The sequence below is a fragment of the Myotis myotis genome, unplaced genomic scaffold (assembly GCF_014108235.1).
Source record: "Myotis myotis isolate mMyoMyo1 unplaced genomic scaffold, mMyoMyo1.p scaffold_m19_p_11, whole genome shotgun sequence".
NCBI classification, from domain to species: Eukaryota; Metazoa; Chordata; class Mammalia; order Chiroptera; family Vespertilionidae; genus Myotis; species Myotis myotis.
Window position 1 is genome coordinate 31381766 of NW_023416315.1, and position 12758 is coordinate 31394523.

General features: G+C 41.2%; 1 long non-coding RNA gene across 1 annotated transcript in view; it reads right to left on the bottom strand.

Moving 5' to 3' along the window:
* LOC118666170 overlaps positions 1 to 12326 on the bottom strand; it is a 96953-nt gene extending 84627 nt beyond the window's left edge. Inside the window, exon 1 of the long non-coding RNA XR_004970880.1 lies at positions 12101 to 12326. This is a non-coding gene — a long non-coding RNA (uncharacterized LOC118666170). The remainder of the gene's footprint in view (positions 1 to 12100) is intronic.
* Between the last annotated feature and the right edge of the window lie 432 nt (positions 12327 to 12758).

A 12758-nucleotide genomic window follows, 5' to 3' on the forward strand; every position in this document is an offset into this window, starting at 1 on the left:
ATAACTGTCTGATGTGAATAAATCAAAAGAAGACCTTTCTTTTTTTGTCACATTGGCAAAAACACATAGTTTTTGGTGTGCTGCAGAATTTTAGTAATTAGTTTATGTGTGCCTTGAGGTGAAAAGGCTGAAAATCACTGGATTAGATAAAGAAAAAAAGGTGAGGAAGTTAAGTTGTACCATCTTTTGTACTGTGACATTTTAAGTAATCAAAACAATTTAACTGTTATGTGAAAAATTCTGTCGTCAAAAAGACAAAAATCAATTAATAAAGAATGACAAGGATGATGTTTATTTTGTAAAGTAACAGGCTACTAAAACTTGTTTTAATTTATCTCTAAAGGCAACAGTGTCACAGAGAAGCAATTTCACATCTCTTATTCTTGGGGCAACATACGTATTCTTTAAGAAGTTTAGACAGGCCCTAGCAGGTTTGGCTCAGTGGATAGAGCATCGGCCTGAGGGTCCCAGGTTCAATTTCAGTCAAGGGGGCATACCTCGGTTGCAGGCTCCTACTGGGCCCGGCCCTGGTCAGGGCTCATGAAGGAGGAAACCAATCAATGTTTTTCTCTCACATTGATGTTTCTCTCTGTCTTTTCCTCTCGCTTCCATTCTCTCTAAAAGTCAATGGAAAAATATCCTCAGGTGAAGATATAAAAAAAGAAGAAGTTTAGGCAGAAATATTGCACAATTTTCTAAAGTAATGCCTTTAAAGGGGAATTTCCATAATAATTATGTAATAATTAAATGAAAATAGCGGCATTGCTAGACAGGAAGGCCCATCCCAGAAAAAAAAAAAAAAAAAAAAAAAAAAAAAAAAAAACACTGGTAGATTTCCGTTAAAAAGTACTATTGAGAGGTTGATGAGGTAAGAAATAAGATGAATAATTCCAGTTCATGAAAAGAGAGGCCGTCCCCTTCTTTTCTGGCATGAATGCACTTTCTCTTAGAAAGATGAGTCATCGTGTACAATCCAGCTTTTCCTTCTGTGATGCACACTGACTTGATATGGATCAAAATCCCATCCAAAGGAAAGGTGAATACCATCCATAGACTTTCACTGAATTGTCCAAATTAAGAGTATTTGCTCTATTGTTCTCTCTAACTAGATTCCTTCTCTTTGGGGGAATTCCTGCAGTTGTACACTTTTTGTCAGTTACTCCAGATCATATTATAAAATTTATAATTAAATTAACCTTAGCCAAACCCACTGAATTAGAGGCTACTTAATCACCATCCACTCCTATTATATTTGATTACTCCCAAAAGACATACTAGGCAAAAGTTGGCAGTCTAAACTAGGCATACATGTTCAGGGAAGAAATAAAAATAAAATTTGTAGGGCTGAGGACAGAGAAAGAGCTTATGTCAAGGAGTGTTGGGGAATCATGTAGTCTAAATTCTTTCTTAATCAGTAAGGAGAAAGAAGAAATGATGGAGCAGAAAAAGAAGTCTTTTGTCTACAATCATTATTGATAAAAACATTATCTTATCTCGGGCCAGTGTAGCTAAGTGGTTTGAGTGTCTGAAGGCTCACAGGTTTGATTCCCAGTCAAGGACACATGCCTAGATTGCAGGTTTGATCCCTGGCCCTGGTTGGGGTAAATGTGGGAGGCAGCCAATCAATGTGTCTCTTTCACATTGATGTCTCTCTCTCTTTTCTCTCTCTTTCTCTCTCTCTCTCTCTCTCTCTCTCTCTCTCTCTTTCTCTATCTCTCTCTCTTTCTCTCCCTCCATCCCTCCCTTTCACTCTCTCTAAAAATCAATGGGAAAAATATTCTCAGGTGAGGATTAACAACCATTAATAATAACAACAACAAAAAAATACATTATCCTTTATTTCTTATAATTGATTACTTTTGTTTAAAAAGAGAGAGAGGAAGACCAGTTTTTGTTGTTTCCACTTATTTATGCATTCTTTGCATCAACCAAAGAATGCATAAATAAGTGCTCTGACTTGAGATTGAACCAGCAAACTTGGGATGATGTTCTAACCAATTTTACTACCTGGCCACGGCCAAACATTAACTTTTATGATTCTTTACATGAATGTTCAAGTAAAGGGGGTCATGAGTATAAAAATTATTGAAAATTTGGTAATATTGTATAGTAAATATTATTAGGATGTCGGACTAACCCATGTACCACTAACTCCCCCTTTCTGAAAAACACCCTTCCCATAACCAGACCTGATTATAGAACAAGATCTTGGTCCCATTCTGGCAATTGTGAATCAGGGCAGAAAGGGAACAAGAGCTCATCCAAATGATTTGCTTTCCTAAGCCAGGAATAGAGTTGGGTTTCAGATACTTCAGTCCTTCTCCTGGCTGCTAGCACTGGGAAGTAATATACAGCAGAAAAGCTGGTCTTTAGAGAAAAGAATGAAAGAGATGTAGAGGAGAGGTATAGAAACAAGAGGCCATGAAATAGCCTGAACAATAGGGTAGGTGGTGCTTTAATGAATTAGTGAAATAGTGAAAATTAAAAGTCTTCCTTGGTGCCCTAACTGGTTTGGCTCAGTGGATAGAGCGTCAGCCTGTGGACTGAAAGGTCCCAGGTTCGATTGCGGTCAAGGGCATGTACCTTGGTTGCGGGCACATCCCCAGCAGGAGGTGTACAAGAGGCAGCTGATCAATGTTCCTCTCTCAATGATGTTTCTAACTCTCTATCCCTCTCCCTCTCTGTAAAAAAATCAATAAAATATATATTTTTTAAAAAAGTCTTCCTTGGTACACGTTAAAAACACTGTCATTATACAGATGAAGGGCGTGTGGACTACACATCTGGAACTAAGGAGGATGTCAGGACTGAAGAGAGAAATGTTAGACTCATGGGCATAGAGAAGGTTTTGAAATTTGTGGGGTCAGATGAGATCAGAAAGAGATAGAGAATAGATAGAGAAGGAGACCACAGCCAGATCCAAGGTCCTTCAGCATTTAGCAGGTGAGTAGAGAAGGAAAGACTAGCAAAGACAAGCAAGGAGAAATAGCAAATGAGGCAGAAAGAAAACAAGATAACTGCGGTGCCACAGAAGCCCTGAGCACAGAGTGCTTCCAGAACAGGTGAGCAAGTCATCTCTCCTAAAAAAAGAAACACTTTTTAGAATTACTAGCATTCAGTTTAGGGCTCACCAAATGAGCGCTATTGGTATTGGCTAAATTAAAGCCACATATCTAAAATTTTAAAAAAATTTTAAAAATAACATAAGCATACATAAACCAAAAATATTTTACAATGCCTCAGACCAGACCCAATTGGATTTTGTTAAGAAAAAAAAAAAAAAAGGCAGGAGTAAGTTGCCTTACAATATTTCTTGCAATGATTGAAATTGGTTGCAGGATTAGTCTAAGTGTGAGACTTTAGAAAAATGTCGATGATAACAAGTTTTTGTGAGGTTCACTTGCAGAAGGATTAGGATATAGTTTGATGGCCAATAGTGAACACCTATCCCAGAGAAGGGGGTTTGATAATAAAAAGGAAAACTTCAATCAGGTGTACTTGGCTGGAGTGAAGACGATAATCCCAAATTGTCTATGAAGTCTGTGAACCTATAGAAGAGACCATGGTGATTCTAGGTGTGGGGTGAGGCCACTGGGGGAAGGTGCTTAACTATGTAATAATATCTATCAACATCATCCCCTCCTCCAGTAAGTATCCAATCTAAATAAAAACAACAAGCTTCTTGTGCCACCTTCAAGGGAAGTCCTTTGGTCCCCAGTTTGAGCAGACCGACATCCCAAGCCCGCCTTTTAATGCAAAGGCTGGTGTAATGAATGGCTGAATTTCTTACTGGTTAAGATCTTGAGCTCTGCACTCTACCAGGCAGGCCTTGTTAGAATTCCAGTTCTTCCCATTATTAACTGAGTGGCCATGTCAAGAGACTTAACACCGCTAAGCCTCTCTTTCCTTGTTAGTGAAAAGAGGATTATAGAAGTTACCCCACCACATCATGCAGAAAATTAAATGAGAAAATGAATATAGCATGGTTAAAGCAAAAACCACAGACCCAAAATGGTGTCACTTGTGCTAAAAGCCCATGATATCAAACCTAGATTTAATACCTGATTTCATTGCAGTTTCAATCTCTCCTAGAAATGTAATTTCCATCAACCAGTCTGGAATTTTCTGGTCAAGCACCAGTGACGTAAGCTGTCACAAGGACCCTCCACATCCCCCATAGGAAGAAGAAGCAATCTGCCTGGTATAAATCCTTGCCACTTCCTTTCCTCCAAAGGAAGATATCCTGGTCTAAAAATAACCTTTTTTTTTTTCTTTTGTTAATAGCTCCCTTGCCCCACCCTTCTTTCTATAAAAACCTTGCATTTTGTACAACTCCTCAGAGTGCCCCGAAGGTTGTTAATGGGGTGCCGGCCTCACTCATGAATCATTTAATAAAGCCAATAAAATGTTCACATTTACTTAGTTGAATTTTGTGGTTAACAGCATTCAGCACGCTGCCTGTAATCAGCATTCAATAAAAGATAGTTTTGTATTATCTCTCGTATACAATAGAGTTCGGAATGGAATGTGACATAGGATGCATTTGAACCTGTAACAGGGTGTGAGGAGACTAGGAAGATGATTAAAATCTCATGAAGGTGATTGTTAGAGGTGATTGGGAAGCAGGAGATTTAGTTCTCCAGTTTCGGGTCAGGTTCCAAGGTCAGCCCTCCCGGGCTAACACCGCTTCCTAGAGCTGCCTGTGGAGACCAAAGGTTCCTTTACTATCCTGGCATACAGAAGTGGGTATTTGCTAGACATGAATGTGTTGTTACAAATAAAAGTATGAATTTCTCTAAATCAAAACACAGATCAGCCCACTTCTTTCTCACTGTCACTGCACTTTCCCTGTGTGTATAACAGATGGATTTCTGAGCCTATTTTAAGTGATGGAGTGGATCTTCGTTCAAAGCCTTCACCAGCCTGTGAGTCCCTGAGTTCCCAGTCCTAAGACTCTGCCTTAGACCCAGAGAATCTCCCCGGCCGGACACTGCATCACAATAGGCGAGCCCCGGAGAGGCCGCTTAGAAATCCCAGGGCTGCGGTCGAAGTCCAGACCTCCAGGAAGGACACAGTGTTCTGTTTGTGTAGCACAGGGTGTGGCTTCGGCCGCGAGTAAAATAATCTGAACACAAAGGCCCGGAGCTCCCGCCGAGCCGGCCGTGAACTGACTCAGCGGAAAGCGGTGGGAAAGGAAGCTCGGGCTCGGCCTCCGGAGCCCTCGGAGGCGGCCCCCGCCCCGCTGCGCTGTCACCGGCCGGCCGGAGGGGGGTCACCAGCTACGTGCTCGCGCACCGAGCAGAGGACGAGACCAGCCCGGGGTGAGCTCGGGGAGAGCCCAGCACCCGCTCTTGGCAACCTCTCTCCAGGCCCCTGCCTCATCCTGGTTTCATTCAAGTGAAACCTGGTTGCTTCCAGGGACTGGGGAAGGGGGGCCCTTTACTGCGCTCAGTCACCACTCACAGCTGCGGTGAAAGAGGCGGGCGCATCAAACACCCCCAGTTAATATTGGGGGGACTTAGGGAAGTGAGAAATGGCTCACCGGTCCGAATTTCAAATGACGGACTGGGGAACAGAAGCAAGGCGAAAATGAGCCTTTTAATAACACTCTGGGAGCGGGTGCCCACTGTAGAGGGACACAGGTGGGGCAGGGACACAGCCTCTTTATTTAGTCCCTCCCCCGGTTTCTCATTGGCTGAGCCCTGTGAGACCGCCTTTTCCCCCCACAGGTCGCCTAGGTCTTGCTGTTTCCCATTGGGCCATTAACATATGGGGCTGAGACCTTTCTAGCTGCCTCCCCCTGGGGAATCTTCCTGTAAAATGTGCCAGCAGCCATGGTGCAGCTCTCCTACCCTCTCCCCACCCCCCACATCCTGTTTGCTCTGGGAAATTCAGGAAGGGCCTGGCCACATGCTGTTTCTATTCTATGGAGATGAATGGGAAGCATGTGTCTTACAATGAATATCATTATAAATAGAAGCTTTGATTATCAATGTCCAAAAGAGACCTGTGTTTTGAAAGCAAAATACTGACAGTTACACATTCATTTCGTACAAATTAACTGGTGAGTTAAAATCTAGCAAGGTTTTGCTCAGGTACTTTTGAAGGTTCTCCACAGGCACTCACCATTACCACCACCAATTTAGGCTTCACGAGTAAACAGGGCACATTTTAGAAAGTGTTAGGTAATTTAAATCCTCTGATCATGTATCTGAAATTTTAAAAAAGGAGGTCTCAATTATGCAAAATCAGGCCATAGTGATTAGATTTTCCTTGTAATTGCTCAAATCTAATTTGACTCAGATCATTTTGTCTAAATGTCACTTAGTCAGCTTCACCTAAAGATGTGGAAACTTTTCCTGATAAAGACCAGATAGAACTTCATATTCTATTAATAAGATTAATGTTCTGCCCTGGCCCGGTAGTTCAGTTGGTTAGAGCTCCTCCCAATATGCTAAGGTTTCGGCTTCTTTCCCAGGTCAGGGAATTTACAAGAAGCAACCAGTGAGTGCATAAATAAGTGGAACAACAAATCAATGTCTCAATGTCTCTCTCTCTCTCTCTCCCTCTCTCCCTCTCTCTCTCACTTTCTCTCTCTCAAGTCAATAAATAAAAATTTTAAAAATGATTAATGTTCTGTGGAGCTTATATCCAAATAAACATATATTCAGGAAAAAAATGTACTAGGATGAACAAGAAACACTTGATTTACCTTTTCTTAAACTACCAGAAAACTGATTAAGAACAAATTAATTTTTTATTCTCACCTGATGATATGTTTATTGATTGAGAGAGAGAAACATCGATGTGAGAGAGAAACCTCCAGAAATTGTGTGTTTTTTTTCATGAACCCCGACCAGGATCAAAACTGCAACCTAGGTATGTGCCCCCACTGGGAATCAAACCTGCAACCTTCTGGCGCGAGGGATGACACTCCAACCAACTGAGTCACCCTGCCAGGGCCAAATTAATTTTTGTTTAAAAATTCATGAATTAAACATAATGGTACATTTACCCCCAAAAAAGTTCCAAAATATGAAGATAGTTAAAAGAAGCTTTATTGTGAGCTTTTTGCCAAAAAACATTTGAAGTTAGCCCCAGAACAACCTAATCTGCTGACAATATCCTGTGGGTTAAAATTTTATATATTTATGAGTCTTTTCATTAAAGTTTTAAAAAATAGTTAAAATATATATAATTGGTAAAATATGGGATTTCCCTTCATCTAGATTAGTAAATATGATAATGTAATAGGGTTTGGGTGGGTGTTTTTAAATTGGTCTTTTTAAAGCTTTTCTTACTCTGACTGGATTACATGACTCTTTTCTTATTCTAGAAGTTCTGAAGTGCAAAACGGGGAGTAGCAAAAGATAAACTACACTGCCTATAATGATGTGATAATTGGAATCCATGAAAGGAAGGTTCCTTACAAAATATGAGGCCGGTGGAGAATATTTTTGGAAGCAACCTAAGTGTCCATCGATGGATGATTGGGTAAAGAAATGGTGCACATGAACAATGGAATATTACTTGGCCATAAAAAAGAAATCTTAACATTCACACAACATGGATGGACCTGGAGAAGTACTATGCTAAGTGAAATAAGTCACACAGAGAAAGACAAATACCAGATGATTTCATTTATATGTGGAATCTAAAAAACAAAATAAATGAATAAAACAAACAAACTCATAGATACGGAGAACAAACTGATGGTTGCCAGGTGGGAGGGGACTTGGGGGACTGGGTGAAAAAGGTGAAGGGATTAAGAAGTACAAATTGGTAGTTAGAAAATAGTCCTGTGGCTATAAAGTATAGCACAGGCAATACAGTTAATGATATTGGAAATATCATGGGAATCACTTCATAAGTTATATAAATATCTAACCACTAATATTGAATGTTCACTGTAATTGAAATTAAAAATAATACTACCCTTTAAAATGACATTTGTCTTTGGAAGATGTGTATTTACCCCCTGAAGAGAGTGTATTGAACACCTAAGTGTATACTAGGCAGTGTCCCACCCAGATCCTGGGACTAACAGTAGGAAATAAGACAGACAAGTTGCTGTTCTCACGGACCCTATATTCCTGTGGAGGAAGGCAGGCATTGAAACACATAAGCAACTAAATCAACAAGAAGGGAGATTGCAAAAAAGAAAATTACAACAGATTGTAATAAATAAATAAATAGAGGTAGGGTTGCCAGGCTTAGCAAATAAAAATACAGGAAGCTGAGTTCAATTTGAATTAAATAATAAATAATTTTTAGTGTGAATATGTCCCATATAATATCTGGGACATACTTTTATTTAAAATACATACATTGCTTATCTGAAACTCCTGTGCTTTATCTGAATACCTACCTGGGAGACTTCTGAAACTGGGAGGTTGAGAAAGGCCTCCATGAGAATGTGATACTGACAACATGCCAGATATAAGCTATAGCGAAAGCCCTAGAGCAGAAACAGTGTGTGTGCAAATTACAGTGTTGAGAAATTGTGAGGGTCAGAATTGACCAAGAAAACACTTTCTCACCATGTACCAGAGACGTCCTACGTGGGGAACAAAGAAGGTAGGATGGAGATGGACTGAGAGAGGAAAGATGCTGTAGTGAATGCAACTGCAGAGTGGGCAGGGTTTGGAGTTTCTGTGTAGCATATTAGAGTTCCTCACTGGAAAGGCTAGGAGGAGGAGGCACTTTGAGAAAAATGTGTGAACCTGAGGTCAGAAGAACCTACTTAGGAAGAGAGGCTCCATAAATGAGAGTTCCTTAGGAAAATTTTAAGATTTTAATTGATTTTCTTGTATCATCAGGAAAGTCATACAGGGCATAACTTTAAACTTACCCCATTCACAACGTAATTCCTTTTGAAAATTGTCTTAATTCTTTAGAAAAAAAAAAAAAAAAAGAGGGGGAAGGAAATGGAATATACTGAGACAAACACAGCAATTTTTGGAAAAAAGGAGAAAACAATTAATGATAGGGAAGCCTGGATTTTCTACTCCATACTTCAAAGGAGACAACAGGAAGGGGTGGGAACACTCTTGGGGACCAGCACAAAATATGTGCCACCCACAACACACGACACCTCGAGATATGACTGGAGGGTAATCTAAAGTTGGTCCTGCATACTTTTCGTATTTGATCAAATTTCCTAAAATTATTCACCAAATCAGAAAGCAAGGTATTTTAAAAACAATTAAGAGGCTTGAATAGGTCATTGCTTTACTCTCTCTTAGAGCAAGAATGGTTCGTATACCTGATGTATAACAAATACAATTGATAAAAGAAATTAAAATCTAATCCTATCTAATAAAAGAGAAACATGGTAATTAGTGTATGACCGCTACCCTTCCCATTTGCTAATCAGGGCGATATGCAAATTAACTGCCAGCCAAGATGGCGGCCTGCAGCCAGGCAGCTTGAAACTAACATGAGGCTTGCTTGCTTCAGTGACAGAGGAAACCAACATTCCCCGCCTGCCTTGCCGGCCTCTGAGCCTGCAGTTTGAAACATTGTAACAAATATAGAAGCTAAACAAAACCCCAGAAACCTGCTTTCAGCTAGCCGGGATCTCAGAGCTGGAGTTATACATTGTTTCGATTATAGAACCGAAACAAACCCAATACCTGCTTTCAGCAGCAGAAGGCCTAAGAGCTGGAGCCTCAGAGCTAAAGCTGGCCCAGAATAAAAAAAAGAAAAAAAGGAGCGGTTGGGAGCTTCAGTCACCCCCAGCCTGAAAACAGCCCTCAGCCCCTCACCCAGACTGGCCAGGCACCCCAGTGGGGACTCCCACCCTGAAGGGTGTGTGACCAGCTGCAAACAGCCATCATCCTCTCAGCCAGGTGGGCCAGGCATCCCAGTGGGGACCCCCACCCTGATCCAGGACACCCTTCAGGGCAAACCAGCCGGCCCCAACCCGTGCACCAGGCCTCTATCCTATATAGTAAAAGGGTAATATGCCTCCCAGCACCGGGATCAGCGGAGCCGCGAGACCTCCCGGCACCGGGATCAGCGTGACAGGGGGCAAGGCCCAAACCTCCTGATCGCCCTGCAGCTCTGTGTGTGACAGGGGGCGGGGCCACAACCTCCCTATCGGCCCTGCTCTGTTTGTGACAGGGGAAGGCGCCCCAACCCCCTGATCAGCCCTGCTCTGTGCCTGATAGGGGGGAGCTCCCCAACCCCCTGATCGCCCTGCGGCTCTGTGTGTGACAGTGGCGGGGCCCCAACCCTCCCCCCCCCCCCCCCAACCACAGGCCCTGCTCTATGTGTGACGGGGTAGAGCCATAACCTCCCCATCGGCCCTGCTCTGTGCGTGACAGGGTACGGAGCCCCAACCCCCCTGATGGGCCCTGCTCTGTGAGTGACAGGGGGTGACGCCGCAACCTCCCCATCGACCCTGCCTTGAGTGTGACAGGGGGCAGTGCCCCAACCCCCCAATCAGCCCTACCCTGAGCGTGACTGAGGGTGCCATCGCAACCTCCCGATCCGCCCTGCTCTGTGCATGACAGGGGTGGCGCCCCAACTTCCCAATCGGCCCTGCTCTGAGCCCGACCAGGGGCTGCACCTAGGGATTGGGCCTGCCCTCTGCCACCCGGGAGCAGGCCTAAGCCAGCAGGTCATTATCTCCCGAGGGGTCCCAGACTGTGAGAGGGCACAGGCCAGGCTGAGGGACACCCCCTTCCCCCCGAGTGCACAAATTTATGTGCACCGGGCTTCTAGTGGTTTATAATAGCAAAAATAATTGAAAATGATTTCAGTAACTAGAAATTGAAGCATTCCTCTTTTATGGACTATTATGCAGTTATTAAAACTGAGATAGATTAGATAAATAGATGATAGATAGATAGATAGATAGATAGATAGATAGATAGATAGATAGACAGATTTGCAGGGTGTCCCGAGAAAATGTATACACATTTTAACAACTGATAGCTACATTTTTTAAGGTGCCCGTACATATGCTGACAGAGATCTGCAGTAACCAGAATCTTGCTTTGTCTGGAATTGGGGGTCGGGGCAGTGCTCAGGATTTTCAGTGTTAAAATAAGGACATTCCCTACAAACCTGGACCAGTTGACCAACCTAGCAAGATCTCCAAAAACACTGTGATAAAGGCAAGTTGGCATATGAGGTAGAAAACAAAACAAGAAGTATCTACATCTAGATGCAGAGGTATATGTATTCAAAGACTAGGGTTAGAGAGGAAGTTGAGCCTGTCACCATTTTTATTTGTGTTACATTATTACTTTATTTGTTTGTTCATTTATATATATTTATTTATTGGTTAATCCTCACTCGAGGATATTTTTCCATTGATTTTTAGAGAGAGTGGAAGGGAGGGGGAGAGACAGAGAGCGAAAACTAATGTGAAAGAGACACATCAATTGGTTGCCTCCCACACAAGCCCTGAGCAGGGCCTGGCATCTAGCCTGCAACTAGGTACATGCCCTTGACCAGATCAAACACGGGACTCTTCAGTCGATAGGCCAACAGTCTATTCACTGAGCCAAATTGGCTAGGGCCATAACTATTATTCATTTAAAGAGCATATCTTGTGTAAAGGAAAAAAATGAATGCTTTTATGCTTGTATATCTTTAATTTTAGGATGAGTCTTTTCAATGTTTATTTCTATTGATTTCTGTTTATATTTTAGGTAGATCCAGGTCTTCAAGTAATATTATTATCTTACATTGTTAGCTGTTTAAAACAAAATACTTTCAGTCTATCTTTATATGTTTTTTTCTTGAAAACACATTTTACAAACCTATTTTAACAAATCCTCAACCAGACTTTTATACTTCAGTTTAACAGTAATATTCACCACCACTGTGAGTTGGTACACCTCATACAACTTTTATTCCTTAAAATCATATATATTTTTGGTTTTTGTTTTTTTTTTAATTTATTGCTGACAGTATGACAAATGTGCCCCATTTCCCCCGTCTTTGCCTCCCTCCACCCAGTGTATTTGCAAAGTCCTGTGACATTTATTATAATTTAAAAATACATTAGATATTGTTGGCAGAAAAAAATGCAGAATGTGCTGTTTCCTGATGTTTGTGTTACAAAAGTTCAAAGGAATTGACTTACCAATAAGTAATGATTTTGTTATGTAATATTTATACTAGTGGAGTTTTGTAATAATGAACATAATTTCAGTGGGCTGATGAAATTGCTGGATTTCAAAATGAAAGTCTCTTGTTGACACTTCATTTCCTTTATTGAGAGACAAACACTGTAGGCATTCCATAAAAGCTGAGAACATGTTGGAAGGCTAGTGTGAGGAATTTAAAAGAAAAGGTGCCAACTTCAAGTCCTCTGTCAAACTATATATTCCCACATATTTAAGAATCAATAGGATTCAATGATTTACCAAGTCATTATAGAATATCATTAGCTAATAAATCTAAGGACAAAGGTCTCTCTGAACCATGCTATAGGATGTTCCTTCAGTGGTTTCGATGGTTGTTAATTACACACATTGCAAGAGTCATAGGCATACAAGAAGCAAGTCTATCCTGCTATGTTTTATTATCGCTATCATTACACTGCTGTTTTCTCAAATACGTATTTTCAGTAAATGCTTGTCAAAAGACTAGTTTAGCTAGAACTTAATGATTATTTTAAAATCACTCATTACTGTCAGCCTTAATGTTTCTATCACTAAGCACAAAATAATAATACTTATTACCTATTTCCTGAGGCCCTGTATGATAAGGTTAGTATTATAATTTGCTGAATATTATGC